General features: G+C 52.0%; 1 protein-coding gene across 1 annotated transcript in view; it reads right to left on the bottom strand.

Annotated features, from left to right (window-relative positions):
• The window catches only part of GRIK4 (glutamate ionotropic receptor kainate type subunit 4), a 351626-nt gene extending 334815 nt beyond the window's left edge, over positions 1-16811 (bottom strand). Inside the window, exon 1 of the mRNA XM_042904208.1 lies at positions 16791-16811. The gene's annotated coding sequence lies outside the window, so the exon portion shown is untranslated. The remainder of the gene's footprint in view (positions 1-16790) is intronic.
• Between the last annotated feature and the right edge of the window lie 6168 nt (positions 16812-22979).

The following is a 22979-nucleotide window of genomic DNA, read 5'->3' as shown; positions in this document are numbered from 1 at the left end:
TCCAGAAAAATACACATCACTACGTAATGTGTAACATTTCACCAACATTCAGGGGGCTCAGAAAAGGTTGGCAAGGAGAATGTCTGTCCTAAGCGAATTTTGCTCCAGCCGCAGTAGTCTATTATCACTCCCGGAACCCCCTCTGACCAATCTAGCAGAGGCTGAGGGGGGCCTTCAAGGAACCCCCGAGCCCGGTAAAAAGAGCTTGATGCGGAGGGGTGGAGACTGGCATCACTCGCACAGGCCATCATGGTGTATCACAGGCTTGTTCAGAGCGAGAAAAGCTCATCGGTTCATTGCCTGATGCACAGGGGTATCTGGTCAAATCTGAGCAGCCTGGTCTCATGTCTGCAACCTGTCTGCTCAACTTGGCTTCACCTGCTGACCTTGCGTTTTCTGACCATTCTTGGGAGGGGTTCGGCACCTGGCGTTTGTCCGGCTCCAAGCTTTCTACCGCCCACGCAAGGCTCTGCCTCCCTTCTGGCACATGGGCTACAGCTGCCCACTGTTCCCAGGTGCTTGTTACAGATCTAGCCTCATTTCCCCTGGCTCATCCATGCTGGGCCGGGACACGATCCTGCCATCAGGCCTTTGCTTATGCCATTGTCCTAGAGAGAAACCCCACCCCCTCCCCACCCTCACACTGGTGAATCCTGGGGAATTTTCACCTATATCCCAGTCCACGGCACTCTCTCCTCTTCTGTATTCATCTTCCACAGATGCCAGGAACATGTGCACACGTCCTGTCTCTGCCCATGGGAGCTAAGCCCCTCGAGGGAAGGGTCTCTGTCTGACCCACCGGTGAATCCCCTAGAGTTTAGCACAGTGCCAGGCACCTAACAGGTGGCTCGGTCAATGTTGCTTTCTTCTTTGGGAAAGCAGAGACGGTGTCCAGAGAGGGCTGGGTTGAGGGCTGGCTGGGAGGCTGAAGACACTCGGGCATGCTAGCTGATCCCAGCTCAGGCTGAGGCACTGTAGGGCCAACCTCCTATTCCATCCACCCTGGCTGGACAGCTTAGGGTCAAATCTTCTGGAACAAAGTAGCCAGCTTGCATCTGATGAGAGAGAGAGCTCGTAATGGCTCTTAGAGGGCCATGTCTGTCATAGCCGATTTGAAAGAACAATCTAATGGGTTCTTCCTCCGGACCTCCTTATGAAAGCTCTGTTCTCCAGTGCTATCTTTATGACTTAGCTCTGGCTAAGCCGTACCTTGGGATCCCTCAGTGAAGGGATTACTGACCCAAAAGCCCAGTGGGTACAATCCATCATGGCCTGGTCTGTTCCTCTGGCCCCTCCGCTCCCGGGGCTGGCCCAAGCCCCAGTGGCTCACATCTGGCCTCATCCACAGCCCTTCTCCCCAGCCACACTAGGCATGCATGGGTCTCCACATTTTCCCTCTGCCCCTTACCCCCATAAAGATCCATAGCCAGCAGTGGGGCGCCTGGGTGGCTCAGTCGGTTGAGCATCCAACTTTGGCTCACGTCATGATCTCATGGTTCGTGAGTTCGAGCCCCACATCAGGCTCGCTGCTGTCAGCCTGTCAGTGTAGAGCCCCCTTCACACCCTCTGTCCCCCTCCCTCTGCCCCTCCCCTGCTTGCGCTCTCTCAAAAGTGAATAAATATTAAAAAAAAAAAAAAAAAAAAAAAGATCGATGGCCAGCAATTTTTTCAAGCTCCTAGGACAGGCAGGACCCCAGGTCTCTGTGACTGTTATAAGAACCCTGGGTGCTTGAACTGCGGGCTGGCAGATGGCCAGGACCCAAGGGAGACTTGGGTCTGAAATCAGTCGTTAGCCTGTTGCCCTTGGTGTAACCCAGTCACATCCTACGTCTCCCTGACCCCTGGGATCTACGAGCTACAAGGGATAATGGATTCTATTACTTATCACATGAAAAAACTAGGGCCCAGAGAAGAGAAGTACAAGGACACACAAGCAATTAGTGGCTTTTAAATCAAGATCTCCTACTCCAGGGCTCCTCAGCTGTACGATTAAAATGAAAACTGAGCACCCAGTTAAAGAGGGCCCTGGGACCCTCGGTCCATGAGCCACAATCAGGAAGCCTGATGACAAAGTGACTGCAGCAGGCCCTGGGGGCAAGGGGAGTGCCAGCCAGGCCCAACAGGTAGAATGTGTTACTGAGAGATCTCCGGGGCTCCCTGGGACAAAGAGAGTGACAAGCAGGAGCTGGCATAGCCGGGCTTCCTGGAATGGAGGAGAGAGCTGGGCCCGGGCAGCTGCCAGACCCTGCCAGGCAGAGACAAATTCATCAAAGGGCCGGAGGCTGGGCCATGCCTCAGAGCCTGGTTTAAAGGCGGCTTCCATCCACCCAGGCGCAGGTACCGATCAATCCATAATCCAGGGGTAATTAACGGACTTTTGAGACCAATTCTATCTCATATGGGTGTCATTGAAGAAGGAGGCCCACCCAGCCCGTTCAGCACCTCGACATGCCCGCCGGCATAAGCAGGCCCCCAGAGCCTGACACGAAGCGGGAGAGCTGTGCAGGGCGGGTGGAAGGGCCTGGTTAGAGTCCCAGGTCTGCCTCTTACCAGCTGCATGAACCGGGGCAAACCACCTAAGCACCCCGCGCCTCTCGGTCGCCTCAAATGGAAACTAAGCATAATGAGACCTGTTTTAGCGGAATAGCACGAGAACGAAGGTGAGGTGCGCAGGAAAATCACTTCGGACGCTGTCTGGGCACACAGGAAACCCTAGATAAATGATTGCCTGTTTGCGGTTTTCATAAATCAGATCACCACTGCCAGGCTCTTCAGGAAATACAAATTGCAGAAATGCTCCTAAGCCTAGATGGTGGCCGGCATCTGAGTGCGAGCGGGGGACGGCCGCAGGAGCTCCCCTTACCCCAGGGGGCCAAGCACGGGTCAGAGTGGCCAGGAGAAGCCAGGGGGCCCCGCCCACCGCCCCTCGCACTCAGCGACCCGAGAACTTCCAGCTGCAGGCACCTGCGACTCACCCAAGAACTTTCTGGTCTCTGCAGCCCACGCAGCCCACGTACACAGGCAGACGTGGCACAGTGTGCAGTCAGTGGCCAACGGGATACCTTGCCCACTGCTCTGCGGGATCCCTCACAGTCTCCAGTGGCCGGGGTGCTGGTTGCCCACAGTGACAACCTCGAACCCGCTCTATTGTCTTCTTTCTCTTTGCTCTCGTTTCTCAGGCAAATGATGGTTCCCCGGGATCACCTCCCGAGTAACCACCTGCACTTAGGGTCTTCATCCCAGATGGGCCTCTGGGGAGCAAGCCTGACACAGGGTGTGGGCCGGGCCCTGTGGCGAGGGCCTGCTCTCATCACCTAGCGGGGGGGCAGGAGGGAGGGAAGAGGAAAGAAACTGGCAAGGACGTGGGCAGAGCCTTCCTATGGAGAGAAGGACGGAACAGAGGAGAGGGTGAACCCACCAATCCCGTAAGACCAAAACTGAACGCTGGGAGAAAAGGTCGTGTACCACTGAGTCAAAGTAGAACAGAGCGTTCACGCACTCCCCAATCCCAGGTTACAGCAGGGCTGCTGACGTCGCCAGAAGGATTCATCAGGCCAATTTTTAAATCCTACCAGACATCCTGAGACAATGAGTGGGTAGGCTTGCAGAAAGCCCACCCTGTGCCAGGCTCTTAGATCATGCCCTTGGACCATATAGATGTGTATTCAGAACGTAAGAGCTTCCCTGTCTCCAAATCTGGGGTCACCTTCCAACCAAGGATAGAATCACACAGTTTCTGTAATGGAAAGACATGGAGGGCGTCTCCCCCAAATCCGAGCTGATACATTATTCCCCTTCCATCATTTCCGCAGCACCCTCAAGGCGAGCATATATAATGGGTGCACACGCACAGACACACGTAGGAACATGTATGCACACACAAAGGCACAAACGCATTCTCCCTCCCTCTCTTTCTGGACTGCCCTGCACTCCTGGCCAACTCCCTCAGTGCTATTTGCCTCGTACATTCCATTCACACTTTAGCCCTATGCAGAATTAAGAGGATTAGCTCTTATCGAGAGCTGTGTATCTCCAAAGCTCTTACCAACATTAGCTAATTAAACAGACACGGTCCCCTTTCCCTTGGCTGTAGCATGTGGAAAAGTGTAAGACATGAATTAACAAGACCCGGGTTCTAGTCCCAGCTGGGGAGCCACGTCTCCTTCTACAAGATGCAGAGAAATACAGGCATGCCTCAGAGACGGTGTAGGTTCAGTTCCAGACCAGTAAATCAAGGATCATTCCAGACCAGCTCAGTAAATCAAGGATCACAATAAAGCAAGTCAAATGAACTTTTTGGTTTCCCAGTCCCTACAGAAGTCATATTTACACTATACTATAGTCTACTAAGTGTCCAATAGCAATATGTCTAAAAAACAACGTATGTCCCTAAGTTAAAAAATACTTTAGAGGCGCCTGGGTGACTCGGTTGTTTAAGCATCCAACTTTAGCTCATGATCTCATCATTTGTGGGTTCAAGCCCCACATCAGACTCTGTGCTGACAGCTCACAGCCTGGAGCCTCCTTCAGATTCTGTGTCTCCCTCTCTCTCTCCCCCTCCCCTCCTCGCACTCTGTGTCTCTCTTTCTTAAAAATAAATAAACATGAAAACAGATACTTTAGTGGCACCTGGGTGGCTCAGTCGGCTAAGCATCCGGCTCTTGATTTCAGTTCAGGTCATGATCCCAGGGTCGTGGGATTGAGCCCCATGTGGGACTCCACACTCTCTTCCTCTGCCCCTCTCCCCTGCTCACTCTTTCTCTCTCTCAAATAAAAAAAAAATAAAATGGTAACAAAAAATACTTTATTGCTAAAACAATGTTAACCATCATCTGAGCTTTCAGTGAGTTGTAATCATTGATCACACAGATCGTCATAAATAAAACACAGTAATCATGAAAAATTCGAAATATTGTCAGAGTCACCAAAATGAGACATGGAGACACAAAGTGGGCAAACGCTGTTGGAAAAAAACGGCACCAACAGACCTGCTCAAGGCAGGGCTGCCACAGACCTTCAACTTGTAAAAAGCACAGTATCCGCAAAGTGCAGTGAAGCGAAGCACGATAAAACGGGTGTGCCGGTAGTTACTAGAATACCCCACACAAGAGATGAAGAAACAAAGGGTCTAAGTGGCTCACACGAGGTCAGTCAGCTGGGAAGTGGCTGGCCTCAGCTGCAAGCGGAGGTCTCTCCAGCCTCCAGAACCCCTGCTCTCTCACCCACGACTACATACAGATAGTGGTGATCATTCCCATTATCCTCACACCCCAAGATGACCCGGCAGAGGCCGGCCCTTCCGGCTCAAATGACTGTCTAGCCCAGAATCCCCACCACCCACACACAGAGCTCTACGCTTCCTAGGCGCGTGACTGTTTGGAGTGTTTTTTTCACGCACGCTCAGGTTCACATCACGTGATCACGGCCCCGCTCGCCTCCCTGGACTCAGAGGTCATTTCCCTTGCCCTATGCCCCCTACCCCATGCCCACAAGAGCCCCTAGCCCAGGACTCCACCCGTGACGGCAGCTCAGAGCCATGGCGTGGTCTCAGCCTGGAGCAGAGCAAGCAGAGGTCCCCTCTTCCTTCCACAGATGTCACAGAGAAAGCCCCAGTGCCGGTCACTAGCCACCAGGAGGCAGCTCAATTAACCAAGCTGTTAATGAGGGATACATTTACAACTTCTATTGTCAAGTCTAATAATTCCCTTCAACTGAAATCTTTTGCCTTCATTAATGTAATCGGTACCTATCAGGGCATGATCAGAAAAACTCTTAGGATTTCTACCCATCATGTTGAATCCTACATGCCATATGTTTCATCGCTGGGACTCAGGCTCAGTCAATTCTTCCGAATGCTGTTACCCCTTAGCAAGGCTAATAAGGTTTTGTTTTTTTTTTTCTTCAAAAGTCTTAATAGGATAGAGAATTTGAAGAAATCAATGAGTAACTAATTACCCATTAAACATTATTTGCCCAAGGGAGCCTGGGTGACTCAGTCAGTTAAGCATCTGACTCTTGATTTTGGCTCAGGTCATGATCTCATGGTTCGTGAGTTTAAGCCCCATGTTGGGCTCTGTGCTAACAACTCAGAGCCAGCTTGGGATTCTCCCCCTCTCTCTGCCCCTCCTCTGTTCTCACTCTCTCTTTCTCAAAAATTAAAAAAAAAAAAAAATAAGAAAACAAAACAAAACACAAACACTATTTGTCCAGTACTCTGAGGACACAGAAGTATTTCAAAAGATCCTCGCTTTCTGAGAGCTTAGAACCCTGGAGGAGTAAGAAAATTAGCATAACAAAAAATGAGATAACAGGTTGATAGGTTCCTGTACTAGAAATATAGGAAGGAATCATTCATTCATTCATTCATTCATTTATTCAATGAAACACCATTTAGACGATATTAATAGTAGAGTCTATTACAGACATACCCTGAAAGTTCAAAGTGGCGAGAGGTGTCCAACAGGGATAGAGATAAGGTATATCCCCAAAGAGCCTGCAGGAAATAGGCTATGTAAGCAAAGTGAGCGGTGGACAAGGTAAGATGACAAGGAAGTCAAAAGAAGAATGAGCAGAAAAGATGGAATTAGCCGGGATGGTTTTGTGGAAGCAGCAGGACCGAAGGTACCACTGGCCTTGTAAAGAGGTAAGCTGGGTCTCAGGCTCCCCGTCCCTACGAGGGGACCCTGAGCCCCAAAAGCACAGCGTTCCCCGCCAAGCATGAAAAAACTGATGATTAATCTTGAAAAATGAGAAGCTGGTACGTTCAGGCCCGCTGGCTCCGTTCCACGCTGTGCTCACCAGGCCTGCAGTTAGATCAGTCATTCTTTTGCCTGAACATTTACCAAAGGCTGGTACCGAGGATGCCAGAGAGGGTGAGGCCCGGTCTCTGCCCTCACTGAGCTCCCTGTCAGGTGGGGAAGAGAGGCAAGCACAGTCCGGCGACAATGCAGAGGGATAAATGCTTGTAACACACACACACACACACACACACACACACACACACACACACACACACACGAGGGGGGACATCCAGATGCGGGTGGGGGGCAGTAAGGCAGCAGCCCCAGAGGAGGTGATCAGTTCAATCCTGAAGGGCGGGCGGGAGGTGGGTGGGCAGGCTGCAGCCACGCAAGCAGACGATGATGACAAGAGTACAAGAATTACAAGAATTACAATGCACCACTGGTAGCCTCCGTTTTGGAGTGCCTCCTTTGGGTGGCAGAAACCGTGCTTGGTATTTCACACACCCCCTCGCGCACGCACACACCACTTCCGATCACGGTGGAGTAGGTCTGTTTGGGGATACAGGCGGTCCTCGTAGTGGCACGACATCTTAAGTATTAGTGCCTCGTTGGATAAAGCAATGACTTTCTCATGGCCGTGCAGCCCGTAGGCGGCAGCGCTGAGATTCAAATCTGTGCCCACTGTGCCCATACTATCTACTGTTCTGTACTTTGGAACTTGCAGGGGACGGTCACACGTGAATTCCTCCCTGGCTACCCTGCACAACTGAGCCATCCACAGGTCCACGCAGCCAAAGGACCGACGCCGTCGGGGGGTGGGGTGGGGGGGGCGGGGAGGGACCCGTCCCCAGCCTTAGCGCTCCGGTCTGGCATCCCTGGTTCTGCCTCAAGCTGTGCCCCACTTCCAACGATCAACTATGGCAGGCTCTTTCAAGACTCCCTGCTCTGACATTCTCCGACTCTGGCTCTAGTCTTTTTTTTTTTTTTTTAAGTTTATTTATTTATTTTGAGAGCGAGAGAGCACACAAGTGGGGGAGGAACAGAGGGGGGGGGAGAGAGAGAATCCCAAGGAGGCTCCACACGGTCAGCACGGAGCCCGACGCGGGGCTTGAACTCACGAACCATGAGATCATGACCTGAACTGAAACCAAGAGGCAGGCGCCCAACCAACTGAGCCACCCAGGCGCCCCTGGCTCTAGTCTAAAAGGCCTGACCAAGGCACCAACAGGGAAAAAGAATGTAGTCAGAGTGTCCCATCAACATGTTTCATGTGGGCCAGCCTATGACTTAGCAAGGACCTCCCATCCAGGAGGGGAGACCTCCCCAGAGCAGGGGGGTGAATCCCCAAAGTCCCTGAAGTTCAAGACGCCCCAGGGGGTTCCTATCTCCCTGTTTTTCCTCACTTCACCCTCTCTGAAGTGGGGCTGTCTGAAGATGCACCCCGTTTGCTCCTTCCAACGCCTAGAGTCTGCTCCACGAGCCACGAAGAACATGCCACATCGTCTTGCGGGCACGCTCCTTCTGGAGAACAGCGTTCTCCACCGTCTGGTCCCCCGCTGACCCCAGCTCTCCACCTGCCAGGGTCCCCCGCCCTCCGCTCCCAGCTCCTGGGCCAGGTGAGAGACAGGTGGGAGGGACAGCTCACTAGCAGGACCCATGATGCCAGAAAGCTGTCCCTCCCACCCACTCCCTCCTGCACACACACAGCAACACGGTGTTTTCTCAGGCTTAAGGGGCCGGGATCCAGGAGTGCTGCACAAGAGAATAAACAATCTCATCTCAGAGTGTATATTTTGTCTTCATTATGCCACAGTGAAGGTGTTAATATACAACTTACAACATATTAATCACCCCTCTAACTTCCAAATGCTAAATGCATCATTAACATTCATGTTTTCTTCAATTACTCGGCTGTTCTGGGGGAGGGGAGCAGTCGGCTGTCTCCTAAATCCGTCTCCTGTGGATGGCTCAGAGGCCATAAAAGGCAGCCTAGGCCCGTACCATGGAGAGCGGAAGGTCCTGCTCCGTGCCTGGCCCAAATGCAGGCTGGTCATAAAAAGCACAACTGAAGCCAAGAAGCGAGGGGGAGAAATCCAAAGAGGGAGCAAAAGGCACGGGGGAGGGAGAGAGGGACGTGGAGGAATCGAATCCACACCAAAGGATCACAGAGGCCAACGAGCCTAACCGCCTGGTTTCATAAATGAGAGGACTGTGGCTCAGAGAGGGTAAGTGACATGCCCAAGATCACACAGCAGGTTAGAGGGAAGATCAGAAAAAGAAGGGGTAGAAAAACTGAGTGTGGAAGAGGAAAAGGCAATAGGAGGACAAAGTGGCAGGAGGCAGGTCTGGAAAACAGTACAAAGAGGGAGAGAAAGCAGCAGCAGAGAGGGAAGAACAAAGGACGAGCGAGAAAGGGGGGGAAATCTGAGCCCAGAGCGGTCTCCAGCGTCACCCCCAACTGCCCAGCCTCCCAGGCAGGAGGCAGCTGGGCAAGGGGGGTTAACACCTCTGATAGGGGACACACAGACTGGGCTTGCGGGGGAGGGAGAGGCTGGGGCTGGGCCTCTGCCCCAGGCCTCCAAAACATAGCCAGACTAAATATGACACGCAATTAAAATGTCATTACCCCACAATGGTGCTATCCAAACTTCAGTCGGAATTTGTTACAGGCGCTGGTGGCTACAAAATCAATTTGCTATTGTACTTCAGCAAATCAGATTCAATAAGCTCCCTGCTAGTGGGTTGCCGACCAGCCCTGAATGGAAGAGGGAAGAGAAGAAAAGGCTTCTGCTGCTAGGTCACTTTTTTGTCCACAGGCTGCCATCCAGCCAGGCCTGTCCACCTTGAGGGGGAAGCATCCAAGGTCAGCACGCGACGGCGCTTCCAAAAGGGTGCGACTGGGGGGTGCTCGGGGCCCAGCGAGCAGAGAAGCAGGGCAGGAGAGCAGGATCAGCTCCGGCAGGTACCGTCCTGGGCCTCCCAAAGACGCAGGTCCTGATGATAGTTAAAAACCCACACAAGTCATCACAACCCATGCGGCGCTTTGAAAATACCAGCCGTTGGAGCCTCACAACTTGGGAGGTGAGCATCACTGTTTTCCCCACAATGAGGAAAAGCTTCAGAGGGGTTAGGAGCGCGGCCAAGGTCACCCTCTCGGTAGGGGTTGGGCAGCGACTATGTGTGCCAATGACAACAGCGTTCAGCCCTGAAACCATCCCTCCCCCCCCCCCGCCCCTCTGCGCGCACACACACACACACACACACACACACACACACACACACTCATGATACAGCAGAGTCTGCAAAGCCCCCAGCAGAGTGTGACCAGCGGGGCCGGCCCGAGAGCCACCATAAAAGCGCCCCACTCAGCCTAGCGATTCTGAGCACTATCAAGTCTTCCACACAAGCTGCCGCCCATCTGTCTCCTCTCTTCTAAGCCCACTGCCACATTCCAGGCCAGGACCCGGGATGCCTGAAGCAGCCTCGTCGCTGCCTCTCTTCTCTCCGATCATGCACGCCAGCTCCAGAAACATCTTCTGAAATGCCACACTGACCTTGACACTTCCTTGCTCATAAACGTCACACAACTGCCTCTGCTCTTAGCTTCTGCTCCCACCACTCAACTGAGAACGCCCCCCGCCCCCAGCCTAGAGTCCCCTCACTGACCTCCTCACTGCCCGACAGATGCTGTCAGTCCCATCTTATTGTCTCTTGGTAGCCCCTGTTACCTCCTCCCACCTCCTTCCTGGAAACTGCCTCCCTGGGTTCCTGCGGTCTCACTTGGCTTTTGTTTGTCCTCTCTGGTCACTCCTCAGGTGGCTTTTCTTCCTTAGCTTGTGCCATAATTTCTCGTGTTCCCCAGCTCTTTCCTCAGTCACCAGCTCCTCTCACCCCTTACATGACTGTAAGTGACTTCATCTGAGCCCATGGCGTTGGCCGCGTCTCTACCCAAATGAAGCTCAAATCTGTGTCTCGAGCCCACATCCCTCTCGTAAATGCCAGATCCCATCAATTAGCCGCTTGCTGGATGCTTCCCTGTGGCACCCCGAACTCAACATGCCCAAGCTGAACTAGCCAACCCCCTTTCTGCTCCCAAATGATTATTCCTCCTAAATTCTCTCTCTGAATGGCGTCACCACCCCGTTATCCTGGGAATCACTCTCCACATGCCCCTCTCGCTTACCCACCGCACAGATGCTGGCAGTTCCCTGCCCGCAGCCCCTGGCAAGTGCCCGGACACCCCTCCACAGCACACACTCCCTCATGGTACGTCCTCATCCTCCCTGTTCCTTCTGCACACTCACTCTTAGTCCCCGAGCTCAAGGATGGAAAGAACGACCATACAGCCTCTTCCCCTCACCCTCTGCCACTGGCTTGGCCACCGTCTGATGTGGGATCTGGAGATGCTTGGCAGAGACCTTGCCCTTCTGCAAATGTTTACAGTGCTATGTAAATAACCTTTCCTGGAGATGATATATGTGGCCTCCCTGCCCTGGGCCTTCACAGGTCCATGCCAAGTGGCTGTCAGGGTGGCTGTTCAAGTGAGACACCGAGGAATGTGGGTCTGCACCAGAGGGGTGGGGAAGGGGATATAATAAAATACTGTACGAGGACAAATCTGGGCCCCATGCCATGAAAAATGTGAGTCTGTCCTTGACTTCGGTGGCAAATGAGGCGTGAAAACATATCAAAATGTGATATTCAATATATGGATGTATTTAATATTTTAGGAGACTGGAAATCGGTTACCGAAGGTTTGAACGATAAATCAAGCACCGAGCAGATGAACTTTTTCAAGTGTCTGCACCTGATATGTGCCACTCCCCAGGAGGAAAAGACGGAAGAAAGAGGGAACAAGAGGGCAACAATGAAGGGCCTAGAGACTCTGGAAGGTGAGATCCAGAGGCCCCGGGACACAGCTTGTTTAAACCCCTGCCCCTTTGCACGTTCCGCGCTGGCTGTCTACAAGCCCTCTGCACCTTACTTGTCTAAAGAACTTTATTCATCCTGCAAAATCCGGCAACTTCCTTGGGAATTCTCTCTAAGCGGCTTTCCCTGGCCTTGTACGCTCTTGCCCCAGACCCACGGGAAGCAGGGCATGTGTTACTCTGTGTACAGTGTGGCCTGGTGTTCTGTACGTGACAGCTGGGGACTTACACACCCACCTCCCTACCACACTCTAAGCTCTCTGGTGATCGAGACCAGGTCTCCCTCACTTCAATATCCTTCAGCGCCTGGAACAGTCTGGACACACCACGACGGCCCAGAGGCTCAGCTAGGAACTTGCTGATGGTTTTCACATTGTTCTTTGAAGTCAACTTCATGGAGACCCTATGCTCTAAGTAGTACCTGTCCTGTCCAACGGGTGAGAAAAACAAGGCTCAGAGCGACTGTCACCCGTGCCTAACACTATCCTGTGCTCACCTAGAGGACAGGCGGCTTATGTGCCCTCCTGCAGCAAGCCCAGAGCCTTGCCTGGGGCGAGTCTTCAAACATTTGGTGCATGAATGACTACTGATTCCTAGCCTCCCTCAAATACTCATTTGGATGTTGAGTGGCCCTCACATCCATCTATCCCAGGGGACCTCCAACCCGGTGGATCATCACGATCACTTTGGAAATTTTTGAAAACTCATGAGTTCTGGGCCTCGCTCTTGGTATTTCCAGTTAAGCCTGGGGTGGGGGCTGGCCATGTAAAATTTTTTTCCTTACAATGGCACACCTGGGTGGCTCAGTAGGTTAAGAATCTAGCTCTTGACCTCAGTTCAGGTCATGATCTCACAGTTCATGGGTTCAAATCCCGCATCTGGCTCTGTGCTGACAGTGCGGAACCGGCTTGGGATTCTCTCCCCGCTCTTCTGCCCCTCCCCCACGTGTGTGTGTGTGCACGCTCTCTTTCAAAATAAATAAATAAACTTAAAAAATTTTTCTTTCCTTATGAATTTTTTTTAACATTTATTTTTGAGAGAGACAGGGAGACAGAGCATGAGTGGGGGAGGGGCCGAGACAGAGGGAGACACAGAATCAGAAGCAGGCTCCAGGCTCTGAGCTATCAGCACAGAGCCCGACACGGGGCTCGAACTCATGGACCATGAGATCATGACCTGAGCTGAAGTCGGACGCTTAACGGAATGAGCCACTCAGGCGCCCCTTTTTTTCCTTATTAACATTCCCTGGCCTATTCTGACAATGAGGCAGATTTGGGGACCACCAATGTGGCCCCTCTAAACCTCTCATTTGAATTGTGACTACGTTTTTCTCCAGCTCAGATTTTAGGGCTCACAGAATCCAGCTGGCTGGCTGTCCTTCTTAGGACAGGAACTCTTTCTGCTTATTATCACCTTCCCCCTACTTCTTTTTCTTGTGAAATCCTCCCATGTCTCTCCATTCAGGGCACAGCTCCCACTGCTTGGTGGTGACTATGAGCTTATTTGGACTCCCTGGTCTGCGCCTACACCAGTCAGGGCTGAACCAGCCCCATTCTGAAATCTGCCTTGGCTGGACCATCAGCTCTTCCCAGACAGTGCTCCCCCTTCCCGGCCAAAATGAAAGTTATCTTCATTTAGTTCCTCTCTCCCTGAGACAGGAAAAGAAGGGAAATATTCGATGGGGCACCATCAGCTATGCCAGGGCGCCTTGACCTTGACCCCACTGACACGTGGGGCTGGATGACTCCTGCGGAGGCTGCCCTGTGCACTGTAGCAGGGGCGGCAGCACCCCTGGGCTCCGTCTACTTATGCCAAGAGTGCCACCCCCACCTGTGAAAACCGAAAATGTCTTCAGACATCGCCAAATGTCCCTGACGGGCACAACTGCCCCCAGTTGAGAACTAAGGAGCTAAGCCGGCAAGGGGGCAAAGGACTTATCTTTGAATCCCAGCTCTGGCCCTACCCTACATGCATTTCTTTGTCTTCAAGATAGGATCAATGACATCCCCCATGCAGAGTTTTTGAGAGAAGAAAATGAGACCGAATTAAATAAACTACTTAGGTGAACATGCTAGAACAAATTGGGAGAGGTTTTTAGAGCAAGTGATGAAAGCCCATCCATAGTGGGGTGCAGGTACACCAGCTTTCAAGTGATAAACTAACTCAAATAAATAAGAAGCTCTGATGTGTAGTGTTTGCTGATATCTATGCTGTGAGTAGGCCCAAAATGGCCAATTTCAAGCTACCAACCTGATGTTACTGAACGCGGAATTGGGGAGAGATGTGTAGAATCACTCTCTTGAGCCAGCCAAGCCAATAAAGTTAAGTGTGACCTGGGCAGGCAGGTGGCAGTGGGAAAAGGTGGGCCTGTGGCCTCACTGGAAAGTGCCTCCCTGCCCAAAGATGTTCAAAGTCATTTCAAAGGAACAGCATTTCTGGACAAAGCACGTCTGCCCATGGGACCCAACCCCCCTGCCCCCAATTTGTGATCTCAGCTCTGGAGAGTCCCCAGTCAAAAATCATTCCTCAGCCTTCTTCCTCCTTCTCTTCTGCCTTCAACCTCTCTTATCAGAGCTAGCACTGAACACAGTGGACATGTTTCTAGTATTAACGAAATACTAATGAAAACACAGTAAGGGGGTGCCTCGGTGGCTCAGTCAGTTGAGCATCTGACTCTCGGTTTCAGTTCAGGTCAGGATCTCATGGATCGTGGGATCGAGCCCCATCTTGGGCTCTGTGCTGACAGTGCGGAGCCTGCTTGGGATTCTCTCTCTCTCTCTCTCTCTCTCTCTCTCTCCCTCTGCCCCTCCCCTGCTCGTGCTCTCTCTCTCAAAAATAAATAAACATTAAAAAAAAAAAAAAGACTGGCGTGTGCTCCTTCACTTCTCTGGGCCGTTATTTTCTCATCTTCAAAATGGGCTATCAATGCCCGCCCCAAAGGGCTGTGATGCCAAGCCGGTCCCTTCCTTCCTCTTCAGGCAGTCCCCATTAGGGCCATTCACCCAATCCCAGAAAGGGCCTAGCAGTCTCTGAATGGGGCTGCCGGCCTGTGAGAAGTCAGCAGGGTGGTAATCAATTCCTACAGAGTTCTATTTTATCCACTAAATGGAGACTGGCCCCAGGAAGCAAAAATGCTTACCAGTTGAGAATCGCAAAAGGATGTTTCCTACACCCTCATCATTACAGAGAAACCAGAAGTGGGGGGTCCAAGGCCTGTCAAAGGTAACACCCGAAGAGGAGGGGCCAATCTGCATGGAGCTGGCCCTCAGGAGCTCTGGGATCAATACCATAAGTGGTGCAAGCTGGAAATTTAAGGAGATGCCCGGATGAAAGAGAAGGATGAGAGCAGACAGAAGCCGGCCCCAGGGTACCTGGTGGGTGCCTGAGCTGGGTGGCAGGGACCCAGGCAAAATCAAAGGCGAGGATCCATGGCCCAGAAGGCTAGAGTTCCACTTCAGTCCTCTGGGCCCGCAGGGGCCTGCAAAAGTCGGGGCCCACCCCAAGCCCGGGGCTCCACGTTTAAAGAAAACACCAACCCCTTAGCCCCACGGTAGCAGAAAACAAAATATGGAAATGCGCCCTAGGTTTGCATCATTTATGCTGCTATTTTTCCGTCTCATTAACTCTGGATGAAGAACACATCCGGGCCAGCTTCAGTTGTGCCCCATTCAGCTTTGAGTCAGTTTTACCCCAAACTCTCAGTGGCTTTTTACTTTCCGCTTCCCCCACGCGATGGGCCTGTTTATCCCTTATTTATTTTGCTCATCTCAGCCCCTTTACTTCTGGGAGTGATTCCAACAACAGCAACAACAGCAACAAGGCACCACCACACACACAATCAATTAAGAAACAAGCTGCTTGCAAATCGCCAGCAAAGGAGAAAAAACCTCCCCTCCTCGCTATGGCCTCCCTCCCCCTTGAACATGGGGATCTGATCTTTAAACAAAATGCCACGGATGTTCTGTGTGATTCGAATCGGGTCACTTGCCCGAGGCCCTTCTGGCCCAAAATGAGGGAGCAGGTGAGTTCTCGTGAGTCCTCGATCTTTTTTTTATTTTTCCAGGTCCCCGACCTCTCTGGGTGTGTGAAGCAAGCAACAGATTTACCCCTCCCCCGATTTCACTTTTAATACATAATACAAAACGTTCCCGAAGGGGATCCCCACACAGCCCCGAGTGGAGGAGCAAAGTGAAGACCCACGTCCCTCCTCAGCCCTCTTGAAGGAACAGACAAGAACCAGGCAGGCCTTGTGGGGAGGCCCCGAGAGTGGGAACCCCACCTTCCCGGGGTTAGCCTGAGGCACTGCTTCTGGAAGGCTGCCATTTGGGCCAACAAAGCTGATCTGACATTTCATTTGCAGGAAAACACTTTATCTTTTTTTTTTTTTTTTTAAAGACAAAGGGGAAAAAAAAAACCCCACCCTCATAACACCTTTTCAAAACTCTCTAGGCTCTGAGCAACCCATAAAGTCTGACAGTACAGGTGCCTAAGGAGTCAGCCTGGGGCCAGGGGCTGGGTGCCTCCCCCCCCCCCCCCCCCCCCCCCCCCCCCCCCCCCCCGCAGAGAGGGGCAGCCTCCTCTGAGAGCAAACAGTGTAGCCTTTGGTGAGATAGCCTCAGGGTCCCCACACTGAGGGCCTCACCTCCCGGCCCCCCCTTCCACCAGTTACATTTCCATCTAAATGGGAGCTGCCAACACCGTCCTCCCCAGAACCTTCTGCCAGAGGGCTTCAGCCACCTGCACAGGGGTCAAGGGGTGAATTCCAGTTCCCTTCTGGAGCTTTTCTCCTGGGCCCTGTGCTAGGTGCTCAAGCCAAGGCCAGAAAGGATAAAACCAAAAACCAGACAACAGTTTCAAGCAGCCCCAAAGCCTTTCACCTCTGGGTCACAGGCCTTCGGGGCCTTGCTGTGTTTGACTTGCTCTCAGAGTGACAGATCCCAAGAAGATGCAGCTTGGGAAAGGCCCAAGGTGCTTATACCTCCTACTGCCCTGTTCTCTCCCTATTGGAAGGAGAGCTTCAGAAGCAACCCTGAAATGAAGCCCACGCCCCAAAAGTGCCGAAGGCAGGCTGCCTTGGAACTGGTGCCACAAATCTCTGATGAGAGCAGTTTCTACTCACAAAACAGGTCACTATGGCCTTGGAGGCCTTGGAGGAGAGAGCTGGTGGGCCAGGAATACAGGATCTGAGATGGAGCTGGCAAGATAGATAGAGACTCAATCACTACACTGATTCCTCTGAACCTCTCCCTCCCTCGATGAGCCTAAAACTCTCCGGTCTGCATCTCCCAGATCATGGGGGTGGAAATATGTAAAATTCAGACGGAGAAATGAGAGCAGGCGTGAGCCCCAGAAAAAGGATGAGGCATGGAGCACCGAGCTGTCCCCTCCATCATGCCTGCAGCCACAAGCCACGGAGCAGGAACGGGCCCTACCACCAAGTCCAAACATGGACTCTCAAGCGTCTGGTCCAGAGAAAGAAAAAAATAATGGAAGATAATGGCCAGTTATGAGGCTGTGGAAAAACTACCAAAGGGAGGTGCTGTTTTCTCATTCTCTGCACGTTACAAAAAGAAAAGAAACATCTGTCTGGCACAGCCTTGGTGACATCCTGTCCAGATACAGAGGGTCCATAAGGCCCCCCTCTCCAAGCCCTTAGTTTACAGGACCAGGAATCGAGAAACAGCCTTCTGAAGAACATTACCCTTTATGGGAGATCGCAAAATGCTCACAGCTTTCCCACCGCTGGACGTATGCCCTTTGTCATGGGGCTCCCTAGCCCTTCCAGTTAAGAGGCGTCTCTTCTCCACCTCCTGAATCTGAGCATGGACATGTGACCTCCTTTGGCCAACCAGATATGAGCTGACATAAAATAACAGAAGCTCTAAAAGTGGTTGTCCATTAGGATTTCCCTCTTCTGCTCCGAGGAACCTTCTACTGCCACATGAACGAGTAAATATAGGGTTCACGCTGACAGTTACGGGCAAAGAGGAAGGATGGATATCTGTACCTATGTCTCTGTTTACATCCACCTATAATATATATGGAAACAGAGGCCTAGAATAGCCTTTTGGGAAAGGGGGAGACTCTATGGTGTTTGCCCCAGCAGAGACCGAGTGAGGCCATCCCAGACCCTGCCTTAGTCAAGTCAGTCCACACCAAAAGAACAACTGTGCTAACACAGAGCTGTGAAAAACAATAATGTTTGTTTGTTTTTTAATGTTTGTTCATTTTTTGAGAGAGAGGGCATGAGCAAGGGAGGGGCAGAGAGAGTTGGGGAGACAGAGGATCCGAAGCAGGCCCTGAGCTGACAGCACAGAGCCCGACACGAACCGTGAGATCGTGACCCGAGCTGAAGTCGGACGCTCAACCCACTGAGCCTCCCAGGCGCCCCATGTTTGTTGCATTAAGCCACTAAATTGGGGGGAGGTTTGTTACACAGTGGACGTTAACCACCACGCTTTGCCATCCACTCTTCAGAAAAAGAATTGGTTGGTTCCCTCAGGGTTAAGGCGGACTGGACCAAGCAGGCCAGGAAGCGTCCGGGGGCCAGTGAGGAAAGACCATAAAGTCAGCACCAGAAGGCTGAATTCAAACTACCATTCTGCCACCTGCTAGCTGTGTGTGGCCTCAGGCAGGATCCTGACTCCGAGCTTCTCACCCTCACAATGGGGCTGGCAACCTCTTGCAAAATGTCGTTGTGAGAAGGAAACGACAGAATGGATGGGAAAACCCTGGACAACACAGCAAACGCTCCATAAGTCCTCGTCTCCTTTGTACTCAGCCACACTAGACGGCCAAGGGGTCCTTCCACCTTGATGCACACAAGAGTATCAAGTGCAGGTCCCTCTTAGGACCCACGCTCCCTGACCTCAGATCAGCTTAAACTGCAGGGCCACACAGGGGCAGGAGGGAATCTGTCGCCAAGACAGCCACTTGGATCAGTCGCTGAGGCGCTTGGTTTTTAATCTCTTTGGAGGAAAGAGACGTTTCATCCAACATTCACTGCATCAGCAACTCTGTAAGTAAAATGCAGAAAACACAATGTCTTTATTCATTCCATCAAGCGGTAATTAGGGCCCAGAATAGGAATCTTCGTCGGCAGGCACTCTGGCTCCTAAAAGCCAAGCAGGTTTCTAATTGGGCTACAGCACGACTTTGGGGGCATCGCAAGGAGGCCGCTGAGGAGGGACTCATCCAGAGCCGCAATTTCCCTTTTCCTCTCATACCTGAGGAGAAAAAAATTAGCATGCTGCACTGTACCAGGAAATTAGACAAAGTGGGAGCCGCACCAAATAGGCAAAACACACACAGCCCACAACCTGGAGGACCCCCGCAGATCCCTTAATGTAAAATGTTGGCAAGGCGCTCGGCTGAGGCAGCCAAGTACGACGGAGAGGCAATTTGATTTTTGTTGTTTAAAAAGAAGCAGCGAAAGAAATTGCCTTCACGTTACACCGAGACTCTGCTGTCCGCCATGGGGTTCAGCTGAGGGAGTTGGAGGGCTGAGGCAAGAGCAGGGGAGAGGGCAACACCTGTCGGGTAGAGCCAGCCAAGAAGGGGACGAGCAAGGAGGGATCTAGCAATCACGGAGCTCCCAGAGTGCTTTGCATGCTTCAGCATCCCCCTGAGTCCTCTCAAGAACCCCACTTGGGAAGCATCATCACCCTGTCACAGCGGGAGGGGCTTTGCACCCTGTCACCCAGCAGCTAAGGAGCAGAACCAGATTGGAACCCAGGAGGAAAGAGGTCAGCCTTCCAAGGTGAATGGAGATGCTTCTGGCGACCAGGGACTGTAGGAACAAAGTCACCTGAGGCTGGACTGGCGTGGGGCTGGTGTGTTCCCAGCTGTGTGAGAGTAGCCACTGACCAAGCCAAGGTCCTGAAGCAACCACCACCCCCCGCCCTGCCCTCCGATGCCCCGTCCCAGCATTTACACATAAAGAAGCACCAGGTGAGGAGGAAACTGGATGGAACACATGTCTAGCTGCTGAAGCCCCTTTTCAGACTCCACCCCCCCATCCACTTACCTCCCTACCCCGGCCCCTTCTTCTATACATTCTAGAGACACAGATACCCAGACATAAACAAAGATACATAAATACAGATATTCATCCTGCCTCTTTGGAAATAACTTTGTGGGCTGGAATCCTACTCCGGCCATTTCCCCACTTCATCTCTGAAGCTCTCCCTGGCTCCCCATATCCTACTATCCAGGCATAACTCACCGTTCCCTCATCCGTGTCCCCACAGCCCCTTTGCCCACACTCACCGCACTGTATTATGTCTACTGGTTACCAGGGTGGTGTCCCTTTCTAGAATGTCAGAAGAGAGACAATTTCTTATTCATCTTTGTATCCCGAACACTGAGCACAACGTAGGACACACAGTGAGCACTCAGAAACATTAGAGGAAATCAATTCAGCAACCGAGTTTCGAATACTTACTATGAGCCGGGTGTTAGGGGTACAGTGATAACAAAGGGATAAACAGGCAGCCCCTCAAGGAGCTCAGAGTCAGAGGAGGGGGCAGACAATTAGGGACCTAGGCTACAGTCCAGGAAGGGCTCTGCTGGGTCAGAACAACATCCTGGAAGAACACAGTCTGGGGAGGGAAGCTCTGGGAAGAGGTTGCATCTCAGCCAAGACCTACGGAAGCGTTGGGAGTATCCGTGAGAAGAAGAAAGATCTGTGCCAGGCACATGCAGAGGTCTAGAGAGAAAGAGACTAGAGAACATTCTAGAAACTATAATATCATAGGGCAGCACAGCTAGGGTACAAAGTGTGAGATGTCACTGAGTAGCAGAGGACAAAGGTGGGAGAGTTAGCATGGATCAGACTGTTCCTCCATTCACGCGATCAGTGAACACAGGAGCTGAGGACCTTCTCTCCTTGACGTACTGTATATGGCGAATGGGCCAAAGTAGTGTGCAAGAGACACAGTCTCCGCCCATGTGGAGCTCACAGTCTAGACGGGAAGAAAAGAATAAAACACAAGAAATACTCTCAAAATGTGCTAGAGGCTACCAACGAAACTCATCAGAGCAGAGACAAAGAAACAACAGGGGCAGGAAAATCTCTCGATGGGGAGGCAACGTGGGACCCAACGCACTGGCCACGACCAGGTAGAGAGGATCCAAACAGAGGGGACAGTATGTGCAAACCTCCTGGGGCAGGAAAGAGCGTGGCCTGCCCAAGGGCTGACATAGCTAGTGGAGGAAGAGTGTCAGTGAGGATGGGTTCAGTTGTAAGCAACAGAAAGCCTTCCGAAAAGTGGCCGAAACCATAAAGACGTTTATTATCCCACTCAAGAGGAGACTGTCGATTACAGGCTGGATTCTGCAGTTTAATCATGTCTTTGGGGACCTGCTCCCCCATCTGTACCCCTTCGGCATTGGCAGTGTCTCGCCTGATGGTGTCCAGGATCACATCCTCACCCAGCATCTGAGAAGCAGGAAGGGTGCCATGGAGCCAACAACTCCATGCACAAATCTCCCACCTTTCCTACAAGCTGCCGGTAGACATTTCCCTGAGTCCCAAGGCACAGAACCAATCACACACCCGCCATGAAGCCAATCACTGGCACTGAAGTCATGGCATTACCATGATCACCCTCCTGGCACGGAGGTGGAGGGAAGGGCTCATCTCCCCTGAAAATACCACCACCACTTTCATGGAAAAAATCCCCTCTGTGTGAACACAATCAGGCTTCTGCTACAATGGAAGATGGGAGGAAAGAGGAAATGGCTGTTTGGAGGACAACCAAATCAAGAAGAGGGCACAAGCTGAGGCTGGATAATTACAAGGATGGGCCAGATCATACAGAGCCTCATAAGGCACAGCAAGGAGTCAGGATTTTATTCATTATCCTTAAAACCACTGAAGGGTTTTAAGCAGAGGAGTAACATGAAATGGCCTATGTTTTGAAAATGCCGTGCTAAGGGAAGGACAGGAAGCAAACGTGGAAGTAGAGAGACCAAGGAGGAGGCTACTGTCCCAGGTCAGGAAAGAACATGGTGGCCTGGACTGATGGGTGGTAGGGGAGTTGGCATAAATTCGAGACACATGCGGGAGGTGCCCCGGCTGGACGTGATGGGATAGGAGATGGGAGGTGAGAGATGGGAGAAGTCAGGGATGACACCCATGTTTCTGGCCTTGCAAACTGCTGGACGCCATTTCGTGAGACAGGGGAAGATTGAAGGAGAAACAGATTTGGGGAAAGAAATCAAGCATTTGGGTTGTTGGGGGAATATATATATATATATATATATATATATATATATATATATATACACACACATTTGCGATACCTGTAGGACATTTGAATGAGAAATCCAAGTACACGGAAGGAACTGCAAGATCAGAGCTCAAGAGAGGAATCTGGAAGTCATCTGTATAGATGGTATTTAGCGCCTGGGAACAGGTGTGCTCACCTAGCAAGAACAGAGAGCGCAGAAGCGAAAGAGAAGGCGGCCTGGGGCCGACACTTGGGACATCCGATATCTAGGCAAGAGGAAAGGAGGAACAAGCACAAGGCGGGGTGGGAAGGGAGCCAGGGGAGTGCAGTGTCCAGAGCCCGGAAAAAGTGTCTCCAAGCAGAAGAGGGTGCCGAATGCTGTTGAGAAGCCAAGATGAGCAAAGGGTCCGTGGGACCGGGCCACATGAAAGCTACCGGTGACCTGCCCAGGGGGGAGGGGAGGTGGGGACAGAGGTCAGACTGAAGCGGGCAGGAGAGTGATTGCGAGGTGAGGGAGCTGGGCCCAGTGTGCCAACGACTCCGCTCATGGCCAGGAAGAGGGGCAGAGCTGGAGCAGGCTCTGGTCCGCATCCTCTGCGGGGAGATGCTGGGCTCGGCCTGAGAGGGGGTGGGAGGGGAGCAGGGAGGTCCGAAGTGAGAGAAGGTAAGCAAGGGAGCCTTGGGGAGCAGAGCGGGAGTCTACTAGAGAAGCAGCAGACTACAGGAAAATCTTCTAAGGTCAGGAACGGAACCCTGATTTTCAGCGGGGCATTCCCACCCCTAACGGCCTCCAGGGGATGTAGCGCTGAGGGGGGGGATCAATCGGGAAAGTAGCGCAGGGTCCATCATTAAAGAAAAACAGGTACATTTCTGTAGGAATCCCCGGCAACCATCTCTAAAAGGGTGAGTGCGGCCATGTTTTGGCGAGCCAGACAGCATGTCCCCAAGGGCTTACACACAATCTCTGAGATGCTTCATTTCTGAAGAATCTGTAATTGGCACTGGTTCTTCAGCTCGAACATAAAGTTTTCCGGTCCCTAAAGCCTCTCTGTCAAGTACTTAATGACCTGTAAACC

The sequence above is a fragment of the Panthera leo genome, chromosome D1 (assembly GCF_018350215.1).
Source record: "Panthera leo isolate Ple1 chromosome D1, P.leo_Ple1_pat1.1, whole genome shotgun sequence".
NCBI lineage: Eukaryota > Metazoa > Chordata > Mammalia > Carnivora > Felidae > Panthera > Panthera leo.
The sequence above is the reverse complement of the archived record's forward strand: the minus strand, read 5'-3'. Positions and strand labels throughout refer to the sequence as shown.